General features: G+C 38.8%; 1 protein-coding gene across 10 annotated transcripts in view; it reads left to right on the forward strand.

Annotated features, from left to right (window-relative positions):
• The first annotated feature begins 2,475 nt into the window (after nt 1-2,475).
• NLGN4Y (neuroligin 4, Y-linked) overlaps nt 2,476-21,243 on the forward strand; it is a 179,642-nt gene continuing 160,874 nt past the window's right edge. For 4 of the 10 annotated variants that reach the window (XM_015274025.4, XM_025151226.3, NM_001171770.2 and 1 more), the window contains exon 1: nt 2,476-2,884. The gene's annotated coding sequence lies outside the window, so the exon portion shown is untranslated. Of the gene's footprint in view, nt 2,885-3,409; nt 3,660-4,480; nt 7,642-21,243 lie in introns of those variants that run through there. The other 6 variants (XM_015274034.4, XM_040701468.2, XM_040701497.2 and 3 more) reach the window with 4 other exon arrangements.

The following is a 21,243-nucleotide window of genomic DNA, read 5'->3' on the forward strand; positions in this document are numbered from 1 at the left end:
TTGAGTAAGATAACCAAGCAAACAATGCGGAGGGGCAACATGCCAATAACTGTTAATGCAGTCGTAGAAAGCTCCTCTTTTTCAAGTTTGTATTCTGAATACGAATAGTTTGGATTGAGTAGCTAACCAAACAAACAACATTTTAGAGGGACTTTTATAAAGTGAGTATCCTTATGCTTCAAAGCATCAGTACACAACATGCTATATCTGATTTTAAAATGTATGTGTAAATTTTACAGTGATTGGACATGGAAGATCAAATCATGCCTCAGTCTGACTGACACAAAAAGAGGTTTCTTGGGATGGAGCCCAGCAGAGTTTGGCTTCTCATCGGTCAGACTGCCCTGTACTGTGATTTCTTTAGATTTGACAAGTTACAAGTAGATTCAAGTTGGCTTAACGCTAGAATACAATGTCTCCGTGTAAGAAATGATGGTATTACTTAGCAAGTGGTATTGTCTCTGAATGATTGCTCGGGAACTCCTGCTTGGTGTTATAAATATGCAGTGGATTGCTGCAGATACACTCGCAAATAAACCAGAAGTTCAAATTGTACATTTAACTTTTTGAAAGTTGAGGAGGACAAAAAGGATAGAATAGGGAGAGTTTAGTTTTATTGCTGTGTTTGTGCATATTTAGGACATAGCTGCAAACCTTAGTTTCAAATCTAGGAGATAATCCTTTAGTAACTTGTAATAATTTCCTTCTGATATTCTAACACAGGTGGGAGATCATTAGTCAGATTAACTAGTGCATACTTTAATATCCTCCAAATTTTTGTAGAAATATCTTGTAGAAAGCATCAAAATAAAGACTGTCCTGCAAAATTTGGGACAGATGGCAATGCAAGATGACATCTTTTCTAAATGTGTCAAAATGTTCACTCAGTCACATAACATGATTGGTTGCACATTCTGGATGTGTTATTAAAATAACAAAAGCAGTAAAACTCACTTGCATGAACACCTGCTGCTAGAGTCACTTAAAATAAGCAAGGCAAAACATATAATTAATATAAAAATAATTCACTGGCAAATAACTGTTTAATGTAGCTATTGCATTGCTTAAAATGTTTTAAGTAGGTGAATGACTTGACTTAAATTCAAAACATTTAAAAGTTCCCTTCATAAGCAACGCTGAAGTGATCTTGATATGACACTTCATACAATATAACAAGGCAATATATAAGAACAGACACATAACAGGTCTGCTGCTACCTGTGAAATGGCATCTTTAAATTAGGTAGTATATATTCCTATACCAGCTGAAACAGGAAAGCACAGAAGTGATGGATAAGTCCACTACCACAGACCAAATTCAAATTTGAGAAAACAAAGCAGTGTCTGCTTTGCTCTGTGAATCTGTTGTGGTGGTAGAAACAAAGCAACTACAACTGAAAAGCTGATGCTTGTATTTATTATTCCAGCAGTTGAAAATGTCAAAGACGAATTTTATGAAGTCTAACGTTTGTCTTGTGACAGGAAGTCTCATTGAGGCATGAAGAGTTTTTTTGTTTTGAATGACATGGTCTACAGCGGTCACAGGAATGGGATGATGGTTGGACTAGATGATCTTTCCAAATTTAATGTTTCTATGTTTCTATGAAATAATGAAGAAATGTTCAAGACTCCTTTCTTTTGTTCTTTGCCTGGCTGGATAACTCAGCCAGCACTCACATGGCCTGAGCTCAGGGCCTCACTCTCTGCGTAATGTTAACTGCTGTTAGTGAACTGATCAAAGGGACATGCTGAGAAGTGAAACAAGGCATATTTGTGGAAGGCCTGAGCATGTATTTGCTACACCATTCCTAGTCTGAAATTATACAAAGGAAAGGAACCAGAGACTGTGTTGCAGCACTGAGCAATAACCACAGGGCTCTTCTCCAGCCCTTACGCTTGACCTTCACAACAATGGTTAGCGAACTCAAATATCAGCATTAAATAACCAAAATTAACCAATGGAAAAAAAAAAAAAAAAAAAAAAAGGTTTAAAAGGACGGGGTACTGGACAATGTCTTGCCATTTTTGTATGGGAGGAAGGAGAACAGCAGCAAAAGACTTCAGTGATTGATGTGCAATTATACTGTTAGCTCATTGTAAAATCATACGGGTGAATTCAGGCTGGCACCGGAGAAACTGCTGTCTTAAAGGGTTAACCACGGCTGCTGTTGCCGATGGTGAGGCAGTGGAGCGGCGGTCTGCAAGGTGTGACCCCCTCGGCACTCCCTCCGCCGCTGCCGCACGGCTCTCGCTCCGCGTCGCCGTGCCCACCTGTTCCGCCCCCGGGCCCGGCCGCCGTCGCTCGGCGCGAGGATGCGATGCTCCTCGCAAGAGGCTGGGGATGGAGATACGGTTTCTGTAGTGATGGGGCAGACTGCGGAGAGCTATTGGCTGCCGGCTTTGTAAATTTCATTCAGTTTGGTCCAATAGCAGGACGAGTGCGCCTGGTACAGCCTGGACCTCTCTCTCCCGCTCCCTCCCCGCTCGCCTTGCCTTGCAGATCAGCCTCCTCAGCTCGGGCTCTGCATAGGCAATCACAGCCCCTGCTCGCAGACCCAACTCTCCCTCTCGCACCGATTGCAATGAATTTTCTGCCTGAATGTAGGTCGCTGACAGCCGAGAGCACGAGTTTCCTGTACATCCAGTGCTGTTTTATTTCCTGTTGATATTTTTAATTTTTCTTCCCCCCCCACCCCCCCTCCCCTCGCCTCCCCCCAATTCATGGTCACTGCATTCCTTTGGAGAAGCGAATCGCGTTGGATTCCAAAAAGCAGAGCAGGATCCTTGTGTGATAACACCGACTGCATGACATCTGAAAGGATTTCCTGAAGGAATCTGGCTGTGTGAAAAAGCCCCTCTGCTTCTGCAGCTCTTCCAGCGTTAAGGTAGGAGTGCTCGGCTTATCGTTTGCGTTTTCATTCTCTCTCTCTCTCTCTTTTTTTTCTCTGTTGCTCCCCCCCCCTCCCCCCCCCCCCCCTTTTTTTTCTCTTTTCTTTTCTTTCCTTTTTTTTTTTTTTTTTTTTTTTTTTTTTTCAGCGGGGGTGGGGGAGAGGTGTTGCGGTTGGTACTCTGGCAGAGGGCGAGCAGTTTGCTGCAGTCGTTTGTGCTTTTACTTTTCCCATCGTTATAAACCGGTACTTTCTTTCTGCCATCTCCACCATTATGCCGACCGCGATGTCACATATGCACATTTATGCAAATTGTATTTCTTCTTTATCCGCTTCGGTCTCGTCCCCGGTAGTCCCTTTGCACCATCATTTGTTTGGAGGCATTTTGCTGCAATCAGCTATTTGGAAAGGCTCTGGGGTTCTGTGTGAGATGTTTACAAAGTAGCTCTCTGCCTTACAGCCAAATAAACAGAAGAGTGTGGAGGAGAGAAGGGAAAAAAATATCTGCAGTACAGGGGGAGAGAGAGAGGAAGAGCGAAGCCACAGTTTTCTGCCAGCGCGGAGAGGAGCAGGAGCGGTGCCTCGTGCCCTGTGTGCGCCGTGGTTTGCAGGGGGACACAAAACCAACGCGTCGGGTTTTGGTTAACCACTTCCCCCGCCGCCGCCACGGCCACAGAAAGGAAAAAGGGGACGGAGGAGGATGGGGGGGAAGAACGAGGGAGGCGGCCCTTCACAGATCTTGGCTCGTCTTGGATTAAGCGGTTCACCCGCGGTGGGTTTTTCCTCCTTTTCTTTTAATTTCTTTCTTTCTTTCTTTCTTTTTTAAATATATATCTTTGGTTCTTTTATCTTTTTCTTCCCCCCCCATTTCTTTCCTTTTTTCTACATTTTTCCCCTTTCTTTTTATTTCCTTCTTTCATTCTTTCCGGTCTCGGGCAAAATGCCCGCTTTTGTGATAGGCATGAGTTCCCGCACGTGATGGAGCAGGGACTGGCACTGGGGAGAGGCAGTGTGCTCGGCGCGGGGGGGGCTGGGGAGAAGGGGGAAGAGAAGAAAAAAGGACAAAAAAAAAAAAAAAAAGAGCACGCCCCCCCTTCCCCTTCCCCCCGCCCGGCAGTAAATCGGCTTCTCCGCAAAGCCGGGGCGGGGGCGGGCGAGGCGGGGGCTGTCGGCGGGAGGCGCCCCCTCCCCGAGGAAAGACCGCCGCCACCCCCAGCGCCCCTGGGAGCGGGGGCGGCCCCGCCGCAGCGCCGCTTTTGGCTGCCTGTCAGCTCGAGCCGCCCGCTCCCCCGTCCTCGTCCCCCCCCCCTCCAACCCCAGGCATAGTCGGGCGGGTAGGGCGCGGAGGGACCCCTCCGTCCTGCTGTGATGGGCCCACGGCACGCGTCACGGCGAGCGGGGAGCTCGGCTGGTTGCGGTGCTCGGCGCGGGGAGCGAGAAGTTTGCGGCGGACGCGGCGGCGGTGGCGGGGCGCGGCCAGGAGGTGGCGGTGTGGGCCCGCGCCCGCCGCCGGGGCCGTCCCGCCGCCCGCGCTGCGGTGCCCGCCGGTTCGTGGGGGGCAGAGCGGGAGGGGTGGGGGGGAAGAAAGTTCGTCAGGCGGAGCGGGGCGGTGCGTGGCCGCGCTCCGATGAAGGTGGGCTGGTGCGCCTGGGCACACCTCCAGTGCGACGAGTTAAGCTGTGAGTGCCTCGGTGGTGGCACCGAGAGCGGAGCGGTGACCGATGGAGCAGTTTGAGCTGTTGTGTTGGGGTGTTTTGCATCTCTAGGCTGTGTGGGTGGATTGCTGCTGGTTTTACTGCTGGCATCAGTGCATACGTGTGCTTAGATGTTTGGTATTTAAAAATAAACCACAAAGATATATAGACATAATTTTTTTGTCATGAACGATAAGTGTTGAATACAGTGCTTGTAGAATTCCAGACTGATTCCTGGTTTTCAGTGGTTGATAACGTTGACGGCATATATGCGTATGTTTAGAAGCAGGTGACTAGGGAACAAAGCTTAACTGGATGGATTTACAAGCATACCGAAATAGAAATCTCTGGTGTTTTCTCCTCCTAAAACATAAATGTGACGACCCTTTTGCGTATCTCCTATAAATGGAAGAGCTATAGCCTACGTTCTATAGGACAAATTATGTTCATTGATTATTAAATATATAAATTTAACAGTAAAGAAGCAAACTAATGTTCTATCACAGCGGGCAAAGAAGTAATTAGTTCAATTAATTTTGATTCCTGCATGAAAACACAACTTTGCTTTGTATCACTGAGCTAATTTCATATGTCTTTTCCTTTTGGTTTTCCTGACCATCCATGCTTTTGATATTACACCAATTAATAGCACCTATAGAGACATCTGTATAAGTGATATGCAGTGGGTATGTGTCAAGACAAGCCATTTCACGTTTCTTTTGCTAACAGTAATGAGTATAGGGTAGTACGCACTGCCTTATGAATCATATTCCAATGAATCATTAAAGACAAGAACATGAAAACATGCCATACAGTTTCTGGTAACTCAGAACCAGTGAGGCATGTCATTTTCAAAGAATATTATAAAATGAGACTTAGTTTTTGATCTAATTGTTCTTAGCATCTTGAAATTACTTCTGTCTTGTGTATCAGTGGAGCTGTTATTCTTCTCTGTTCTTATGCCTGTGTATCATATAGACACAGTTATTGTTAGTATGCTGTCTGCGAGTACAGCCCATTAAGTTACACCAGGTCTTATAACTGAAATTCACTTTGGCATCCAAAACACATTGTTCCTCGAGAGGATTCTGATTCATGTCTAGTTTAATTTTTTTTCCCCTCTTTGAATTTAGTGGCCTTGAAGCTCGGTCTCTACTGTAAAACATACATGTAGAAAGAAAATAAATTTGCTTTCTTCGCTATTTCTGGAGGGAGTGATTACTTACCTGGTGTCTTAAAGTGCGGTGCGGTGCTGTGTCACAGACATCTAGAAATAATACAGACATGTAAATGGAAAAAAAATTCTGTTGTTTTCTCTTGTTCAGCTAAGTGTGATGGTTAGAAATGAAGTTTAAGTTTTCAGAAGGCATAACAATAGAAGCAAATGAAAGCAAGCCTCATAGCTTGAATGATACACACTCGATTAAATCAGGAGAGTGGTTAAATTGTTAGTCTTACTGGTTGGATGCTGTGCTGTCGTATTTCTTTTCTCGCAAAGACTGTCTTTTTAGTTGAACCTATGTTCCTGGGCAGTTTATTCACCTAACAAATTTTACATTTGGTAAAAATCTGGAACTTAATACGCATCCTTCGGCTGAAGATCTTTCATGTGGAGATGAAGGCAAGAGGCAGAAAGAAGTGCTGTTTAACTGAAGCTTTGTATTACACGTATCGTATAGAAACAAGGATTTGTTTGACTTTTTTTTTTTTAACAAAAGAATGATTCAAGGAACATTTGCTGACTGCTGTGTGGAGGTTTGCACATTTGTTTTTGACAGGTTCTCAATACAGCCTCCTCTTGGCCTTTCAAACACGCGTGCTGCTATTTGGTGGCTGAATCACATAGTGTAAAGAACAGCTCCACCTGGGTAGGACAGGAATAAGCATCATGCTGTAACCAGCATATAATTTAGTCATTCTGTCACTTGAAGACTTGTTATTAAGGTTCAAGATCTCTTCAGCATGAGTATAATTGGCTAGTTCTGTGCACTGGATTACAAATCTGTGAGTCTTGGAAAAAAAAAAAAAGAAAGAAAAGAAAAAAGAAAAAAAAGAAAAAAGAAAAAACCTAATAAAAACAAAACATAAACATGAGCTGCACAGATCAATACAAGTCTCATGTCCAACTGCAGCCATCCTCTGTCACAGTTCAGCTCAGGTGCACTCAAGCAATGTTTGTAAAGCATTTATGCTCTGAGCCATTTCGATCCCCACATCTGACAGGGTTATGTACTCAACTCTGTCACCTTTTAATAGTTCTCTAGTTCTCATTGTATTTGTTATAGTAGTCCCCAGATTGGATTGGGGAAAAAAAAATTAAAACACTAAAAACACAGACACACAAGATAAGGCCTTGCTGTCTAGTGGAGGAAAAACAAGCTTTATAGGTAATACTCCTGGAAAATTATTTCAATTGAGATGAGGCACAATGTTAATCAACTTTTCACAACCTGAAATTGATTTAAGGTTAGAGAAGAGAAAATTGAAAAATACAATTTATATGCAGTTTGTAGTGGATGGATTCAAAGGGGAGGAAATTATTCTGAAGATATTACATGCCGGCTCATCTCTCTTTAAGCCCTGTAAACTAGTGGGGATTTTTTTTTCTGAATATTTTCATTAAAAATAAGATGTATATGAAGCACTGTTACTTCGTGTTTTGCATGCAAAACTCATGTGAGGATTGGAATAGAAGCAGCCTGTCTAGAAAATGGCTTTTCCTGAGATCTGTAGTGAGGCTTTGCCACAAGCATGGCTAATGCAAACCGAATGCATTAGCACATGCTGGAGCGATCCCTAGCTCGGAATGTTCACATTTGTATGGTAATAATCTAAAAATAAATTATAGCCTCTGATGTCACAATGTATGATTCGTTCTTTCCGTTGTCTTCTGTGCTGAACCCACACACCACTTAGTGTCATACCATGTATTCCGATAAGTGGGTGCTACTGACTAGCTCCAGTAGAGGGTTAGGACTTTCCATGCTTGTCTTTCTTCTGTTATTTATGGGCTCACTGAGATTCACAACTTTGATGGGGAAGTCGAGCCTTTCAAAAGAGGTAAGCTTTGAAAGTGAATGGCACTTCTATTAGGAAAATATTTGAGACAGTGGCACAGTGGACTGATTCAGTTCACTCTGCAAACAAGAGCAGCATGTAGCTGTCATTGTAATGTTTTTCAAATAAATTGCTTCAAAAGTACTCTTTTCTATTGCTTGCGAAGATTATGACACTCATATTAAAGATTGATTCTTTTAATGTAATAATGAAAGATTTCTGAATAAATTTTTGTTTCTTTTCCTAGATTAGCCAACAGCCAATTATAGTTTCTTCTTAAGTGGCTGATTTGATTTCATATGTAGAATGAATTAGCTCAACTTTATTTACTTTAAATTGAATTTATTTGGATGTATGATGAAAAATAATGTTGATTTTTAATTATACAAATAATTGAGACTAAACCACTTCCATTTATCACTATAACATATAACAGATGAAATAGGTTTGACTGCAGTTTTGTGTTTTGTTCGTAGTAAACTGTTGCTGAACCGTCTCTTTCAGATTTGCTTTTGTTGAATGTGGTAAGCAAAAACAGGTAACCTGCTGCTTCTCAGTACAAATAATTTCAGAGATAAGGCATTTATTTTCTCTTCCAAGGGAAGGAAGTCATTGTCATTTTAGTAAGTTTGCTATAGCCAGAAATGGAAGAGGAGATTTATAAACAGGCATTTATCCCACTGTTGCTTGAAGTTGTCTAATAAACGGATTGTCTTGAAGATACATATTGTTCTAGTCTCTGGATCTGTTACAGGTCTAGTACTGACTTGGAAAGAGCCGAATTTCAAACTTTTGGTACTGTGCTCTGTAGATTTTTTTTCAAGTTCATGTATCTGTTAGGACTGACCAGCCATGTTGATCAGTACCGTCAGGTGGTAACTTTGTGATATCATTGCCGGACATCTCTGGGTTGGTGATCAAGCTTCTTTACACACTTCTTAAAGGCAGTCTTGGACACTTAGTGGAAAACAGTCAATTTAACGGCAACAAGCATTCTTCCCAAAAACTGTTTAATAATATTATGAAGAGAGCTCAAATTAGTTACATTTTCTATAATAAGATTTCTTTTAAGCTTTTGAGCTCTATCATAACTCTTCCATTAATAATGGAATATTTTTAGTGGAGAAATTAATAACTCTTCCATTTTGTGTGGTTGTTTTTTTTTTTTTTGTATGTGTGTGGGTTTTTTCTTGGTTGGTTGGTTGGTTGTGGATTTATTCCTTTTCAAGGCATACTGTGCTATAATTAGCTCAAAGTATTATTTGTTTTGTTTTAAATGGGGAAAAAAAAAAACATTCTATGAGGGCTGCTCCGAAAGTAATGCCTCCTATTTTGTGATGTTGGCTCACTATGTCAGATGTAGCTGTTGGTATGGCAGTAGAGCTTGAACCTTCCCACCAGTATTCCATTACATTTTGTTAATACGTGACAAATGGCAGCAGACAGGCAATCTGACAAAATGGTGTCTGACATGGAAGTGTATATGAAGCAAAGGTGTGGAACTGAATTCTTCCATACAGAAAAAAAGGCACCCATTGACATTCGTTAACACTTGCTGAACATTTATGGAGACCAACCAGTGGATGTGAGCACAGTGAGGCAGTGGGTGGTCCATGTCAGCAGTGGCAATAGCAACAGTGGATCATCTCCACTGAAGATTATGTAGCAAAACTATTTGTGCTTAGAGGTATGATTCATGATTTTACCTTTACTAATTTGCTGTAAGAGATTTTCAGATATCTTTTTGAATAGACAACATCAGTATTTTATTCATATGGGACCATTTAAGATGTAAGCCATATGCTGTCAAACATATGATAGATTTTTACTCATTTTCTTAGTGGATGTTGCATAGATCATGAACATTAACAGACTCATGTAGAATACCTAAGATTAACAGAACATTGACAGATTTGTGTTGTTAGACCAAAGCTTGTTGTGCAAAGATTTTTGTTGATTTCAAATGGCTTTTGGACATGCCTTATGAGTAGGTAGCATTTGGTATTTGCATTGAACAGAGGAAGTCATACAGCTTAAAAGTTTTCTGTCAACTGTATGTTAAGTTCTGCTCATGAAATTGCCTTATTTGAAGAAAAAAATCAATATGTTCTGAGATAGTATGCAGCATCATACCTTATTTGAAGAGCTTGTTGGTAGTGCAGATGACTATATACACAAGAAAAGTTTGCTACATAATGCAGGAGTATGTGCTGCTTCAACTCAGGTTCTGTTGGTGATTGCAAAGACGATTGTACAGGCTTATTATTTTCTGTGATTTCTGCCCGAATTTTGTTTGATTTGATTTTCAGCAGAAGCTGTGTATTTGTTGGTAACTAAACTGATGGAGTACGGAGATCCCATTTGTATACCTTTACATGGAGAGTTCTCATTAACTGCATCTGTGAAGAAAAGACGTTTTTTTGTTTGTTTGTTTGTTTTTGTTTTTGTTTTTGCTTCAATTACCTTTGTCATAATATTATATTATGCTATCTCTCTGGATTTTCAGTTGTACTATTCCTAGATTAGAGATTTCAATGTTTTATAGGAGGTTTTGAGGAAAAAAATAACAAAAAAATCCTTTCTCTTGATTCTGGAGGAGTAGTGGAAGAAGAGTAGAAGCTCATGAGAATCATTGATCTATCTGCCATTACCCACACTCTCAAATTGGTAACACAGTAGAACTGTTTCTGAATTTCATGGGATGTTTCCGGTGTACAAGCAAAAAGATTCAAACAACAATAAAATGTTGATGGGCAGCCATCAGCCAAGCATCAGCTAGTGAGTTATTCCTGTATGGGATGTTTCCTTCACCCATACTTCAGAGCAGATGGTTCAGTGCAGTAGTTACTTTAAGATAGCATTCGTCAAGGCAGAGTATTGCTTCTCAGTCAGACACATAGCCACTGATTTGCTGGTTGGAGTCTTCCAAGCCAAATATATATTTATGAATAATGTAATTATTAAAATCTCTGCCTGCTGCATTTTGTGTCATCTGCATGAAAGCAAAGGTAAGTTCTCAATACACAGTGGAGTGAGGGGAAGTAGAACTTTCTGCAAATTATACACAGCTGGACAGATTAGCTGTGGTGCCTGAGGCTGTGAATTTGCATTAACACAGCCAACAGTAGGTCTGCTACCTGAACTAGAATTCTTTGGTGTATGTAGTTTCCAATGTGCAGGTGGTGAACTGGGTCAGCAGATGATGCTGATCCACTGGGTTTGGCAGATTAAATGTTAGCAATTGTCAAAACTGGATGATAATCTTGGATGTGGAGGAGATCTCCTCAGGTAGGAGCTGGCTTATTAATTTCATACTTATTGTGATAATACCTTGTTTAGTTGAAGAAGTTATAACGGACAGGTGAATTATTTACTTCCATCTAAACAGATTAACAATTAAGGATATACTTTCTTTAATCTTACATTTATTATGTGTTTCTTTTTCTCAAGCCCTTGTATCTGAACTGCACTTGAATTTTGGTTTTTGAAGATAAATGCTTAGTGTTTGTATCAGTTTGCTGTCATCTTTACATACAGATGACATTTCAAAACTAGTGCTTTAGGAATTTGATGATGCAGGTTTACTGACACATGTTTAATGAACAGAGTGAATTAGAAGAGCCAGTAAGACTCTTAGCGTACTGAGCTGTGAAAGGCATGCTACAGCGATTTGTCTGCCCTGATCTGGTACAAAGGTGTGATGTTACTGAAATGCAGTGGCTTAACGGTGCAGTCATCTTGTACTAACAAAAGTCTAAAAGCTAAGGAGTGAATGTAGTAATGATGTCTAAGATGAGGAGATCTTTCTGCCTGTGCAAGATGAGGGAGGAATGTTTCCCATATGATACCTCCCCTTCTTTTCTTCCCCTCCCTGGCTCCATCCCTAGCTTGGTTTGTTGCTTGTCCTTCCCAGAATTCTCATGGCCTCAAGATGCTTTTCATAGTCAGAGAGAATAAACATGCAGTATGGTGAGGATAGAGTACAAGTTTCAAAGGAAGATTAACATGGGTGATTGTCATAGAAAAAGGAGATAATGGGAGAAGAGGGAATAGGAAAGAATGGAGTTGCATTTGGAGAAGTCTTAAAACAAGACAGTCACTAAAGGAAGACTGAAAATTTAAGAATAGGAATGAGAAGAAGACATATAGGGACAGTAAAGATACTAGAACAGGAAAGGTAAAGTAGTGAGAGTAGTGACAGTTCAAATACTGGACTCTGGAGAACCTGCAGTAGCAGGATATGAGTCATACTTACTAGGGGAACTGATGTTTTTGAAGATGAAAGTTTGGCTTTTATATGAGAAGGTGTAATATAGCAGAAATAGGTTTACTATATTAATCAGGGACAAAATGTTACTGTCAGTGTCATTCTCACTTTGCATGGATATAGGTTGGACTCTTGAAAGAAAATTATTTTTTTCTGAATAAACTAAAAATATGTTTGTTCAAATAAAACATATTAAATACCACTTTTTTTTTTTTAATAAAGCAATATGCAATGATATCATCCCCAAACACATTTCTTTTTAGGAACTTCTTGAATTTATCTCATTTTTACCAACTAATAAATCTTATTTTCTGTTTCATTTCAAACACGTTTTACTGTTGTAGGTTTTTGTTTGTTTGCCTGCTTATTTGTTCTTCCAGCATGACAAATGTGACTGTTAACCTGCATTTCCTGAGAGAAATTAGTCTTGCAGTGAAATGTGTGAATAAATTTACTTTGGATTATATACAAACAGGCTTATAAATCTATGTGGGTTTTGATGGTTCTATCACTGGTATATGGGGGTAAATTTTTTTCTTCATTTTACCCATATAAATCAGTCAAAGATGTTAAGGTAATAGCTGATGAAGATTCTGCCCATAAGCTGTTGTACCATTACCTTACACCTATGTTATATTCCATAATTACGAATATTCTCTTTGTTCACTTTTTCAGACAAAATAAATTGGTGTACCTCTTCCAGTCCAAAATGTTCTCTTTTAAAATAGTAGATCTTTAATGAGACATAAAGCAGCCAGGATAAATCAGTTTTCCCTCAGTCTGTGAAGAGTACCAACCTTCATTTCATGTCCTTAATAAACAAGCTTCCCCTGTGCACATAATTTGTCATGATGCGTACGAGAGACATTTTTCTTCACTTACTGTCAGCTGTGTATTTGAGAGATTAGAAGTATGACTAAGATCTTATTATCACTATTTTTACATTGTTTTATACTATTGGCTTTAGTGGCACTGTGCCTGATATTTGAATGTCTAGAAGTATCAATTTAGTCCTTAAAAAAAAAAACAACAGTCATGTTCCAGGATTTTTTTTTCTTTTACAGCTAACATCTCATCATTTAATGAATTTGCCAGGTACCTCTTTTCAACAAAGGAGAACTTGTTCTCAGTGGAGCACATTATTTACCAGTGAGCCATACGTGTTTGTCCTACTGAATGTGTGTGAAATGGTCCATCACAAATTCACATAACTGCATTAACCTTCATGACAGTGTTACTCTGAAAAGTTAAGACAAGGATAGAAGAGAATGACAGGAGGTGGTGAGATAAAATTATCTTCTATATTTGTCTCTATTAGATCATTCTTCTTCTTAAATAGGAGGATTATGTTTTTCAGAATTTAAAGTCAAGTGGGAATGTTTTAAATTCCAAATCCATGTTAACTTTTCTAGTATGTGTTCAGATAAGTGGAAGTTTCATTTACAGGAGGACGAAAAATGAAATGGAGAAGAAAAAAAATCTCCTGCAACCTACTTTATTACCTTATACCAGTTTCTTTCTCTGCTTTTACATGCACTAGGATTGATTATTTATAGCACATACTTTCTGTGAATAAATAAGCACTGAATTTTATGTAAGGAGATAGCTCAGAAGTAAGTTGCTAGAAAAAACTGATGAAAAGTTTGGCTGAAGAAGAGTTCAGTTTTTGAAGAACAGTATTTTGTCTTTATTTTCAGAAATGAACATTTTTAAGATACAGAAAAAAATAAACAGGTTAGGAAGAAAAAAGATGAAGAATATAGACTTTGTCTAGACTGCTATGTGCTTTCCAGACTCCTTCATAAATCCTGAGGAATTTTCTTTTATTTGAGGGTGGGAGGAGTGGGGAGAGGGAGAGAGATGGGAGCAAATGAATTAATTCCTTGTATTTTCTATTTTATTTTTACTTGGCTTATATTCTGTAGCAAAGATATCTAGACTGAAAAAAGTGAAATAAATAAATAAATAAAACCCACAAAAATAAACACGAAAAAACACACCATTTCTCCCTCAGAAATGCACAACTTTGCAGTTTTGTGGTGGGGAGGTGCGGTGGAGAAGAGAGGCAGACTCTCCCATGTGTCAGGCTGGGAAAAGCAGTGGCAATGGCAAGGGGTCCCTGAAGAGCTTTTTACCCTGGGAAGATCTTCTATGTTGCAGCAAGTGGAAAAATGAAAATGAAGAGGATTCTTTTGCCATACTTATTTCATAATTGCAGCCTTTCAGTACCTAAAGAGAGCCTATAAACAGGAGAGAAGCCAACTCTTTGAAAGGGTAGGTAACAGCAGGACAAGGGGTAATGGTTTTAAGTTGAAGGAGGAAAGATTTAGGTTGGATGTCAGGGGAGAGTTCTTCACTATGAGAGTGGTGAGGTGCTGGAACAGGCTGCCCAGAGAGGTTGTGGATGCCCTGTCCCTGTAGGTGTTGAAGGCCAGGTTGGAAGGGGCCCTGGGCAGCCTGGTCTAGTATTTAATGCCTGTGGCAGGGGGTTGGTGATTCACGATACTTGAGATCCCTTCCAACCCGGGCCATTCTGTGATTCTGTGATAGCACTGTTTATTCTAAACCATGCAAAAAATTTAAGTAGTTGCTTCCTTTTTTGATGTTATTAGTACTGATTAGAATACAATAATCTGTAGGTCCAAAGAAAGAAAGAAAGAAAGAAAGAAAGAAAGAGGTACTTCATTTAGTTTACTCCAGACAGTGGAGACTCCAGACACAGCATAACTACTCATATAACTAGAACCCATCCTTGTTTTTTCATTGTTTTAAAATATGTGGCAGTTTTGTGTTCCCTTACAACTTGTAGTGTTTCATAATGTATCCTTTGGAAGGAAGGGATTCCTCTCTTCCTAAGACAATATTTAGCGAACAGTAATTGCCAGAATACGTTTATATGCATTCTGACTTTTAAAATCATCACAGAATTGCCCAATACCCACATTACCCAATGCCTCAAGGTATTCCAAAATACAAAATTTAGCCACAGGCAGTAACAACACATACAGGGATTGCTGTCAGATCTTGGTGCTATTCCCAGAAATGCTCTGTTCTGAAGGCTGTACTTTGAGGAATGATCTAGGTTCAGATGGCTAAATTCGTTAGATACTGAGGTAGCACAGCAGGGAGTACAGTTATCCTTGATGCTCTTGGCTTTTGTAATGGCAAAAAACAGCAATGCCTACAGAATTTCTGGAGCTGGATACCATCTGAATCAGTCTTCCAAACTAACCCAGTGGTAGCAGAGTTTTTGTTTGTTCAATGGTTTTTTTTCCTTCTAATTTTATTTTTCCCTTCACATCTTTAAGCCTGGTTTTTGTTTCTTTTCAAGAAAAAGGTATACACTGAAGGAATGTAGATGTTTCTTAACAGTCCAAGTAACTACTGTCAGATCGTGAGATTGGTTGTCCCATGTCTGGATACATCAGACTACTTACTCTTAGAGGTTCACTGTTAGGAACTGAGGAAGCTGAGAAATGACTATTGTATAGATTGTGAACTCCTCTGTCATGAAGGCAGAAAAAAAAGAACAACAACAAAAAAAATCCACCAAACAACCAATTTTTTTTTTTAAACAGCATCCTCTCCCCAGCAATTTCATTTACCATATGCCTCACTCAGTGATTAGTAGTGGATGAAAGATTCCAGCAGGGCTGTCACAGCATTTCCCATTGTGAACTGTATAAGTGTTCAGTATCTCCAAAGTAATAAGAATGTCTTAACTTTTACGAAATACATGCTGAATATATTGCACAAACTAGGAGAGCTGGGAAGAAATATACTTTTAGTTCCATATATTACATCTAATAGTTGTTATCCTTCCTCCAGTCTAGATACTACTCAGCAGATTAAGCCCCTGGTAGGATCATTAAGAGTATATACAGTAATATTCTTCTAAAGTCTTTACAGAAAGATCTTGCTTGGTTCTCCATATGGAATGCTTCATCTCACAAAACACAGAGGTCTCCTTTCAAAGCTGTAGACAGCTGTGTTGAAACTAGCTAGTCTTAGACTCTCATTGCAGTTGTTTTGGGAAGAGAACAAGAAAAAGCACTTGTTATCAATGTTTATAAGTAATGCTTTGATAAGGTGAATTCTAGTCAGTGAATATAAATTTGATCTTTGACCACTGACATTGTTTAACAACAGATTATATGTAGTTGTTATTGCTGCTCTAAGGCCTTGCCTGATATACTCATATTATTTCTGGTGCAATAGTTGTGGCAGAGATACCTTACATTCTTTCTTTATTTCTGTTTATGTAAAGTTACAGGACTCCTTTTAACATAGTAGACTGCTGTTTTAATGGCAATAGAGTTTCTGGTATTTGACCATCTATGTTATCTTCAAACACAATTTTCCAGATGAAGGTATGGGATTTCTGGATGTTAATATGCTTGAATACCACTGATAGGCTAGGGTCTATCCTTAATTTGAGATTGCTACTTCACAGTAGAGGTTTCAATGATCAGGCTATTGGTCTTTTTGAACTGTTGATGGCTAGCATGTTTTTAATGCATTTTGATGTGTGTTGTTAGTGGTATCAAGAAGCCTAATTCTTCCATCTAAATTTTTCATTCAGTGGTTTTAGTTACACTTGAAAAATATAATCTACTTGGTTATGTTGGATACAGTAAAAGAGCTTTTGTTACCTTTATTATCTACCTGTGCATTCTTTGTGAGACATACTGCTGAAAATATGTGAGATGATGTCTCATAGTGTCTTCTATTATTCTGAATTTAAAAGGTGATTTTTTTTTTAATAGCATCTTTTGGAAATAGTTGTGTTTATATTTTATGGTGGCTGAGGCTTAAGGACTCTAACTTTCACCTCTTAGTCATTTAGAATTTTTGCTAAACAGAAAACGGTCAAGGTGACTCTGTATTTTGGAGGTGGCTAAGTGCAATGTTGAACACCTAGAGGACTAAGTTCACAGTAGAGTTGATGGAAATATCAGAAGGAAAATACTCATGTGAGTTTCCTGTTAAAATGCATTTAACTTCAGGCACAAAGTTTAAGCTTTCAAAAGCAATAACAAAGCCAGAGCTTTCCATTTTGAGACAATCCTGAATGTTTTAGAACCCAAACTTCTTTTAGCATTATGAATTAATTGTAGTAAGAAATTTTGGAAGCAGAAGACAAACTTCATTATATATAATCATAGTTGAGCATGAATATTTCAATTCTATAACTAATTAATGATAAATACTTCAATTCTGTTTTAAATTTTTACAAACAATATTGATCAGTAGTAGCTAAAATAGTGGTTTTGCAACACATGTATCTAAATTTGGTGAGAAATTTCTCACATGAAAAGGCCTAAAGACATTTGATTCTATGTATTTTTTTTAATTTGAACACATTAGAAAATTATTTTTCAAATAAAAACTCTTCAAATTATATACAAGAACATATATATACTTCAGCTCTTTTTTTGTTGTTGTTGTTTAGTGTTTTATTGCCAAACAAAAGATTGAATGTGTCTACTTGATAATCTATAAATGCTTTTATGAATGGTGTTGTGGGTTGTTTTTTTTTTTTTGTTTGTTTGTTTGTTTTGTTTTCATGAAAGCAGTGATTTCTAAAAAATAACTTAGAAATAAATACAAACTCATATTCTGAAAAAAAAGCTGTCTGTAGTGGTTCATTTTCTGCGAACATCTGTCACTTGAATGCCAGATAGGGAGGTTTGTTTTTTCGAGGGCATACATTCCACTTAGATTCTTGAGTGAAAAAGTAAGCAGAATTTCTTTGTGCATAGATAAAAAGATAGTGACAATTTGTATTTGCATGTTTGGATGTGGTTACATAACAAGAATCTCATTCAAAGGAAGAGGATCTGTGTTCTCTCTAGATACAGTTCCTTCTCAGAATCTAAACTTCACTTGCAATTTCAGAGAAAAATGTTAGGCCTTTCCTAAAATAATGAAAAGTTAGGAGCAGAATTAACAAAAACACTACCACGAACAGCAAAAAATATTTTGCCTTGACATCCCATGCTATACTGAGCTGGTTTGGTTATTGAATTATTATCAGCTAATGATTACAAAGACATTTTGTTGCTTTTTCATATGTGGGTCTCAATTGCACCTTAAGCAGACTGATAGAATTAAATAATTAAGAACTGCAAACTGGAGTGCTTTTCTATGTTTGTAATGTAGATTATGTATTAATGGAATATCCACAGTATTTTTAAAAACTACAAATGGTTAACTGCATGCAGAATATCTTTGTTGACGTACTTAACTATAGTGAGAAAGCTTTCCATAAATAGGCAGTTAATTTTGAGGCATAACACATAGCATTCATAGTTTGTAGTGCTTGAAAAATGCAAGGGTTTTATTGCTGCTGGGGTTTGATACCAGTACTGTATTTTGAAGTATTAGATTTTCAGAGTTTTTGAAATCAGGCCACTTAGCTGTCTGATGTAAACTCACTTTATTATTAAGCTTCACATTTATATTGATTGCATGTATATGTTTCTGGAGACTGTGTGTACTCAGAGTAGTGCATCTACAAACAACGTGCAGGACTGTGCAGTGTGTAGCTCCAAGTTACATGCATAACTAGACTCATTATACTTACCAGCACTACATAATTACTGCTGTTCAGCCCTGCTGGGTTGGGCACTTTGATCAAACAAAAAGTCCTCTGACATTCAGCTTCTGTGACCTGAAGTATTGTCTTTGCACAGTACTACATTATAATATGTGAAATACCAGCTTGTTCAGAGCTCTCTTGGTTTCTCTATATAACATTTAGAGTTTATCATTAATTCTTGCAGCTTCTTGAGGTAAAATTTGTCTTATATTTTGCATAATGGCAGCAGTTTTGCTTTTCTGTGAGAGACTTGTAAAAATATGTTTATCTTTAATACTGTATTTGAAAATTCGTAATAGTTGTTATTGTCAGAGCTATGTTATTAGGTACAAATTGTAATTTTTCAGTAGCAACAACCACTTTGTACATTTACCTATGTCCTGTCAGAATTTTTTCCCCAAAGTATGTGGCTTGTACAAGGCTACAGCCTCATTTGAGACAGCAGTTATGAGATATGGATACTTAGATTAAATTCTTCAGTCTGTTGATTTCTTAAGAAATTTTATTGATTTCAAAGGCCTTTAGATCAATCACTTACTCAAAGCAACTCTGGTCTTTCTTTGACTTTTGGAACTTCAGTAGTAAAAGGTCAACATATTCATAACTTACTCAGTCTTGAATATCTCTATTCTTCCAAGTAAGAGTTGGGCAGGGAAAAGCAATGGATTTCTCAGAAGATAAGTGTAAATAGGGTGGGGATATTGTACTTGTGACAGTCATAAATTTGTTTTGGTTATGACCTGTAATCAACAGCATAAAATATAACTTATTGTTATTGCAGGCACGGACAGCAATGAGCAAGCAAGTTCTTCTCTGCAGGGCTGCTCTCAGTGAGTTCTCCCACTGTGCATACATATCTGGGATTTCCCCAGCCCAAGTATGACACCTTGGCCATGGTTGGTACATGTTGAACTTCATTAGATTCCCACAGGCTCTCTTAGCAAGCCTATCAAGGTCTGTTGGATGTCATCCCTTCCTTCTGTCATATCAACTGCATCACACAGCTTGATGTCATCAGCAGACTTTCTGACGGTGTTGTACAAAGTGACTTAATCCCACTTTGTAGGTTGTTGATTAAAAATGTTAAAGTGCACTGGTCCCATCCACCCAATTCCTTATCCATGGAAAAGTCCACCCTTCTGACAAGGACTTGTGGAGTTTGTAGGGACTAGTCTTAAAACACTTCAGCAACCCAGGCTCTGTGGGAGGGAGGGGCTTTGATTAGCAGGCATGCCCAACCTGTGGCTCAGGAGCCACATGCGGTGCTGCCCAGCGTGCAATGCAGCCTGACTTCTGTCCCTGCCAGCTCTTCCCCAGGAGTGGCCCCAGGCGCGCACCCATTGTTCAGCAACACCTAAACTGTCAGTGCACTATTAAGGCTGTGTAGAGTGAAACCCGAGCACAGGGAGGGCAGTGCTGTGCAGTGCTGACTCAAGTGATGGCAGATAATTTGTATGCATTTTGATACGTTGGCTGAACACAGTGCTCTGAGCAGTGAAGAATGCGCAGCTATGCTTTCCGATTTGATAAAGGAATTTGAGAATAGGTTTCAAAATTGAAAAAAAAAAAAAAAACCAACAACAAAACAAAACAAAAAAAAAACCCATCAGTTTATGTTTGTGATACCTTTTTCAGTTGATATAAATACACGACCTGTAAATTTTCAAATGGAATGTACAGAGTTATAATCAGATATTCAACTGAAAAATCTGATCATGTCTCTTTACCAGACTTTCATAATCCTTCTAACCAGTGAAACATATCCTTCACTTCATAACCACATCTATACATGTCATTGCATTTTGGCAGAACGTACACTTGTGAATAATTGTCAAGGATGAAGTACAGAAAGAGTAAAATTTCATCAAAAATCCCCGATGAACACCTTGACAGCTCACTGAGGGCTGCAAGCACTGCCATCAAACCAGAGTGATGCATTTGTTTCACAAAAACAGCCACATATCCCATTTGTTTTATGCTTTTTTCCTCTTCAGTAGTGCATTTTCAGAGATTCCTGAATATTCTAAAACACTGAACCACGCAGACATAAGAAATTTGCCACTTCAAGGGCGGTCTCTGACCAACTAGACTATATAAAAGTGATTGTGAGGAAACCTAACTTGATTTCAAATCTGGTTCATAATGCCAGTTTAGTGTCTTGTCCCACTTGTGAGGGAGGTGTATCCTTTTATTTGTTTTGAGTGAGGGATTTCCCAGATCTGCAGAGTCATGCAGTGATAGTGCTACTGTGACTTAGCTACTTTAATGACTCAGGGTCTGTAACAAGATTAAACAATCAAACAATTTATTCAATTTACTTTCCTTGATATTCTACAATGAGAGGTACATGAAATCACAAATTTGACAAATATGATAGCAGTAAAAACCATTCTAAACAGCAAAACCAGGCAAATTCATTAACAGTGAGAATCACACTTAAGGCAAGGATTGGTGTGTCTGATTGGTACAATCCTGGGATAGAGTAGAGAAAGAAACAGACAGATAGATAGGAAAAGAAAGAAAAAGGGAAAGAAGTAGATAGATATAAGTCCATCTTAGGATCAGATGATGGAGTCTTCAGTTCTACAGTCTGAGGGTGAAAGATCAAACATAAGGTAAATATGCAAGTTCATCTTTATTTAGAATAACCTATCAAGGGAAGCTGCACTGCAGGTCAGTTCCCAGTCATAGAGAGCCTAGTTTATTTTTCTGTCCCCAAAATTCTATTTTATCTGCT

The sequence above is a fragment of the Gallus gallus genome, chromosome 1 (genome assembly GCF_016699485.2).
Source record: "Gallus gallus isolate bGalGal1 chromosome 1, bGalGal1.mat.broiler.GRCg7b, whole genome shotgun sequence".
NCBI classification, from domain to species: Eukaryota; Metazoa; Chordata; class Aves; order Galliformes; family Phasianidae; genus Gallus; species Gallus gallus.